Source organism: Hirundo rustica, chromosome 6 (assembly GCF_015227805.2).
Source record: "Hirundo rustica isolate bHirRus1 chromosome 6, bHirRus1.pri.v3, whole genome shotgun sequence".
NCBI classification, from domain to species: domain Eukaryota; kingdom Metazoa; phylum Chordata; class Aves; order Passeriformes; family Hirundinidae; genus Hirundo; species Hirundo rustica.
In genome coordinates, this window is record NC_053455.1 from 44,032,902 (window position 1) to 44,038,971 (window position 6,070).

Here is a 6,070-nt window from a genome sequence, read left to right on the forward strand (position 1 = left end):
CATCCTTTATTTAAGATGTAACTCTCAAAAAAGCTGCACACTCACCTCTCTGGCCACATCGGTTTGCTTGTTTTATTGTCATAAAAGCAACTATGGGCTGAAACTTTGTTGCAGGAGACTGAGCTAAAAAAAACAGAGGGAGTTTCTCTGTCAGTAAGAGAAGTACAGACTTTATTGCAATCTCTGATTTATCTCAGCCTGGATCTGTTTTTAATGGCATGTGCAAGGAGGGATATTCAAAATGTTAAGGTTCTTCTGAGTAAATTTAGTGGTATTGCAGTAATGTGCTGTTAATGTCAAGTTAATTATGACTTTGTCTTTCATCCATTAGGTTGGTCCTAATAGTTTCCATGAGTAATGGATAGGAAGGCCTGCTCAGACTTTGGTTATCTGTTGCATTAATCTATTTTTAGTGTTCCATATTTTAAGTGCACTAAAATCTTTTGATGAGATGGAATAATAATGACCTTTTTTCTAAGCAGGAAAAGCTGGCATTTGCAGCTGCCCCTGGAATGGAAAGTCCACACGCAGAAGCAGAAGAGCAGCAACAGAGGACCATGTTCACACTTGTGTAAATACAAATGTACATGTACCTGTACATTTCTGGAAAAAATACGGTTGAACTAGCTATGGACCAGGATACTCTGACTGGATATTTTCCTGAACAAATATCAGTTGATTACAGTGACTTCACAAGAAAAATAGGTTTGTTTTAGCTAAAATCCTTAACTAATGCCAAACCAGTTGTTTTGCTACCTTCCTCATCCCCAAAAAGCACGAGTCCAACACTCAGTTGTTCTGGCTGGAAAGAGAAACTCCCTTTGCCATTCCTTACTCCCTTAGCCATTCCTGTGCTAAACTTCATCTCTTCTGTGCTGTCTCTCATTTACGAGCTGTAACTATTTAGCCTGTTCCAAGATAGCACTTACAGAAGTCAACAAATCTTCCTGAATTAGCTCTGAAAAGGGTTGAGTGTGGTATTGGCACATGCAGCAAATACACAGGGAGGTTAATGGACCAGAAATGGTGAGGAGGGAATCTGAGACCTGTCTGGGTGAAATGAGTAAGAGGGCTGACCCGTTACTCATCTTGGATTTAAAAAAAAAAAAAAAAAAAAAAAAAAAAAAAAAAAAAAAAAAAAAAGTCATTCCACTCAAATAGGAAATTTTTATGCTAGCACAAAAACTTACCAAAGGAAACACTTCCCTGGCACCGGTCTCATCCTCATCTGTTGTGACAGGTAGAAGAATTATAAAAGGCCTCATAAAATCACGCCTGCTCTGTTAGATTAATAGCTAGCCTATCATCTGTTCTAAGTATAGTTAAGCAATATGCAAGTTCCTATGTGAAAACAATCTTGGTTCCTTAACACAACAACCTATTCTCAGGTTGAAAAATAAGTGCATCTGTGTAAACAGTAAGATCTGTTCCATGAGAGCCCATACAGGAAAAATGTAAACAACCTGAAACTTAGCACGGACACACAAATCACCTTCTGACCAAAAAATGAAGTAGTAAGAAAACTACCAGCCAATAGGTGCTGCACACGAGGTGTGGGAAAACTGTATAAAGTGATGTGAGTAAAGAATTGGCTTTTCCTGCATGAAGAAAATGGAGTCTCAGCTAACTTACTACAATACTCATAATTTGCCACCACTGCGCCTTTGTGCACTCCATTTGGAAGGGAGAGCTTGACCACACTGGACTGAGTCAACCCTTGTGCCATCACCACCCTCACAGGACCTGACATTCTTGGTGACCTTGAAGTACCAAACGTCGGGAGCTGTGGCCTTCCGCTCTTTTTAAGTTTTTACAATTAAACTTAACCACCTTGATAAGTATATGTCTCTGAGCACACAGGCAGATACTTGCTTAAGTTATTTTAAGCTTGTCAGGGCTCAGAATGGGTGAAGAGTTCATGCTAGTTTTGCATTCCTTTCCAGTTTGCAAGAGCATTAAAAAAAGCCAACCCTCAGCCAGAACTGTCCTTGTTTCTCCTGTCCTCTCTTTTTTTCATTTCCTCTTTTCTGCACAGAAGCAGAAAGATTCTGAAGTAGTGGTCACATCTTGAGTCTCTCCTCACTCATGTTTTTATCCCAGGTGGATCTGTTGCCACCCCTTCTTAACCTTTCTAAAAGACTGCAGTTCTTTATGTTTCAAAAAAAAAAAAAAAAAAAAACCAAACCTGTAAAAAATAATTTACCTTGCTAGAGCACGCTGAATGCAGAGCAAATAAAGACTAAGCTACAGCATCATGAAGATAATCTTTCCTCTCAAATGCAGTTTGTTCTTCTGGTGATTATGTTCTTTGAACATGTTTGTTCCACTGAAACAACCCCTTGCATTTCACAGTTCTGAAAGTTGCATTTTGGCTGAGGGTTTTCCTCTCCAGTGGAATAGGAAACTTCATGAAACTGTGTGCGAGGAGGAGATTATGCAACAGGAAAATAATTTATTAGCAGCAGTCCCAGCCTCAACCAGTGAGCCTTCTTTTCCTTCTGGTTTGTGCTCTGACTGATCTCTGAGGCTGTGCAGCGAGTGTTCCTGAGTTCAGTGATTTCATGCTGCTCCTTTGTTGCAGTCAGCTCCTTGTTGCCTCCAGGAGCTGGCTGCTCTGCACACCAGGGGGGAGGTTATTGCAGCAGGCACCTGCTGATGGAGCAGGGGAAAAGCCCTGATCTACCCCTGGTCCTGAAGATTCCAGCTGAGAGTTTCTCACTGAGCTACCAGCAGGTTTGATTTGACTTGGCCAGACTTGACAGGTGTTGGCCTGAGGCAGAATGGATTCACAGGCCGTCTTTTCTGGTGGCTTTTGTCCAGAGACTTATCCCACCCAACAGTGAAGGGAACAAGGCATAAACAGAGCATTGTTTGAGAAGTTTGGCACTCACAATTTCGGGGGGGGAAAAAAAAAAATTATATATATATAAAGCAGCCTTCCTCCAAGCTCTCAGTTGATTAGAAGCAGGAGAGATAGCTTCCTAAATGCCCTGTGATAAACTGTCCCAAAAAGTGGTTTCATTTTCTTAGCCCTCTAAGACAGAACCTGGTTTTCATGAAACTTAGCTGATAATTGACAGACTGGCGGGGGAACAAAAGAAAAAAAAAAGAAAAAAACAAAACAAAAACAAAAACCCAACAAAAAAAAAAAAACCAAAAAAACAAAACAAAAAAAAAAAAAAACCAAACAAAAAAAAAAAAAAGGTAAAAAAAAAAAAAAGGCAACTACACAAACTTTTCCTTGTCTCACCAGATATGCAGAGTCCTGAGTCCTGCTACAGACCAGTATTAGTAACTTGCTGTATTTCCCTTCTGTCTTCAGCAGCTGCACCTCTCGCTGTGTGCTCACAGAGCAGGTGTCAGGTGAAGGTGTGAAGGAGTTTGACCTGTTAAATCCTACAACAGTATGCTTGAGTTAGCATTCCTCTTTCCATTCTGGTATTCCTGCCTGCATGGACTTGTTTCCTTCCAAGATTTAACTTTGTTTCTGTTGCTACCTTTAATAAATACCTTTAATAAATACCTTTAATAAAGACATCCTTCCAACCTTGACCTTTGCTAACGTAGTGTTAAGGAGCGAAGGTTCTGCCAGGGAAAAGTGACACATACAAGTGTTCCTAGTTTCAGTATCACACCCAGGTGCGATAAACTTCACAGTGTGGAGTTTAGACTTGCTTAAGCAAGTGCCTCCAGTGTGATTCACCGCCTAGAAACAACTCCCTGAGCCTGAGTTTCTTCATGCAAAAGTCACGCACATGCGGGCATGTGCCTGTACTCATCCTTCTACATAAAATGAAGGGACTGAATATTTTGAATTCATTTTGGTGATCTGTACAGTGTGTGCTTTTGGATCCTCTGGGAATTGAAGAGATTTAGATTTCATATGGGTAGAAACAACTATCCTGAAAGGCAAGTCAGTGCTGTTGGGAAAAGAGAGTTCAGGCCACCAAACCCCCAGGACAGCGATGAACAGCCACAGTAGATTTCTTGGTTCCTTGGCTGCTTTCAAGCCGCAGTGGAAACCAAGGTGTGAATGCAAAGGAGCCATATGCTAACCCCTGCCTATTGCTGGTTCCTGTATATTCTCAGTCCAGCTGTAATAGTCTCAGATAAATGAAGTAATTATAAAGATGACTAACTCAATACAAAAATAATTAAAAAAATATTATATACATAAAAATGTTTTAAATTATGAAATGTAGTATTATATTGATGTACTGTATTAAATATATACAAATGCATACTATAAATAGATCATGTATAATACATAATAATGTATCTATATAAAGAAAAATAAATTCTAACGAAAATTGCCCCAGTCCCATCCAACTGTCCCCAGGTTTTTGAGCCAGACCTGTGCATCCTGCACTATCACATGTCCTTACCAAAATGAGAAAGGGTAAAAGTGTGGGTAAGCCTTTCTTCCATGGAAATGTACTAACTCCTAGTTCCTTTGAGCCATATCTCTAATCCTGTGTTCAGTTTTGGACCCCTCACTGCAAGAAAGAGTTTCAGGGCTTGGCCCATGGGTTCTGCTCTCCTCCTCCTCCCAAACCCACATTTTCTGCAGTAATACCTGGTAAAACCCAAGCCAGAGACCCCAGAGCACGCAGCAGGTACAGAGGCAAGGAGTGCCACTGTCCCAGGCAGAGCAGGCCTGGAGGGTAAGAGACAGGGACAAGTTTGCTTTCCTCTAAGACTCTCAAAAGCCCACTGGAGGCTCCCCCAATAAGAGCAATCCGAAACAAGCAATGTAGGAAGAACACATCTGTGCAAAGCAAATAGTCCCTTCCTCAAAGGCCTAGTTCTGCTCGGCTGGTCTCTCCACAGTCCCTACAAACAGCAGTGTCTGCTGCTGAATGGACCCTCACTCTCCATTTCATAGGGAGCTGAGCCTTTGTAAGCACTGCCAAGCCACAGGAGGAGTGGAGAGAGGCTGCTGCTGCCCTCTGAAGGCATCACCAGCTCTAAGTCAATCAGCTAACCATGACAATTAGTCAGGAAAAACTGAAAAAAGATGAGAGAGGTCCAGCTCTTGAACAATTTCCTCTCCACACTGTAACCCCCAGGCAAAGGAGGACAGCTATGTTGGTGCAGACAGTGGGTTAGATTAAGCACTGGGTAAAGCCAAAGAAATAAGCTTAGGAAAATGGGCGTTTTTGTTTGTTCCTGACAAGCGTGGGTGTCTTGTTCACACCAGCTCATACATTTCAATAAGCTAGACCGAATGGCAAATGCTCTCAAGTCTCATTTACTGCAGCATTTATTTTGATTTTAAAGAGCAAGACATTTTAAAGACTACAGGACACTCTGCCAGGAGAATGACTAGATGGTGGCAGCTCATTTTCCCTGAAGTTCATAAGGAAACTTTCCTGTCTGACCATTCAGGAGTCACTCTGGCAGTCACACTTCCACCACTCCGACTGTCACTGCTGGGAACAAAGCCCTTTCACACTGAGTGGCTCCATGGGTGTTCCTCTTGGCTCTCTGCACACCCCACACTCACAGTCAGAAAAGGTTCCCTTACCAGCTCAGTTCTGGGTTTCCCATAGCTCAGGGTGTGGGGATGTGACGGCCAGAGCAGCTCCTGCATGTCAGTCAGGAAAGGTTCCTTAACATAGCACTGTTGAGGATGGACCACTGAATTTAACCAGGACTGTGGGTGCAGCAGGCAGCATCTCTCCAGTCTGCTGCAGGGCTTTCCGGGAAGAGAGATGTCGAACACTTAAGAGCCAAAAGACAGACCAATGACATTCAGTGACAGGCAAATGGAGGAGCTCGGAGGAGCTCCATCTGCGCTACCAAAGGCAGTGATGCTCTGCATGTAATTACCATCCACCACGGACTTCTGAAAAAGCAACAGGATGGGGGAAAATCACAAGAAGTCCTCTGCATTCACTCAAACTTGTAATGGGCAGTGGTTCTGAATCTCTGAGACTCAAAGTTCCAAATGCACATCAGAACTCCTATTCCCAGGGGGAAAAAAAAAAAATCTGAGTGTTTTTTGTAGATGTGATGCATATACCACTTCAGAGGCACTTTTCATACATAATGTCAGTTCCCTCCTGCG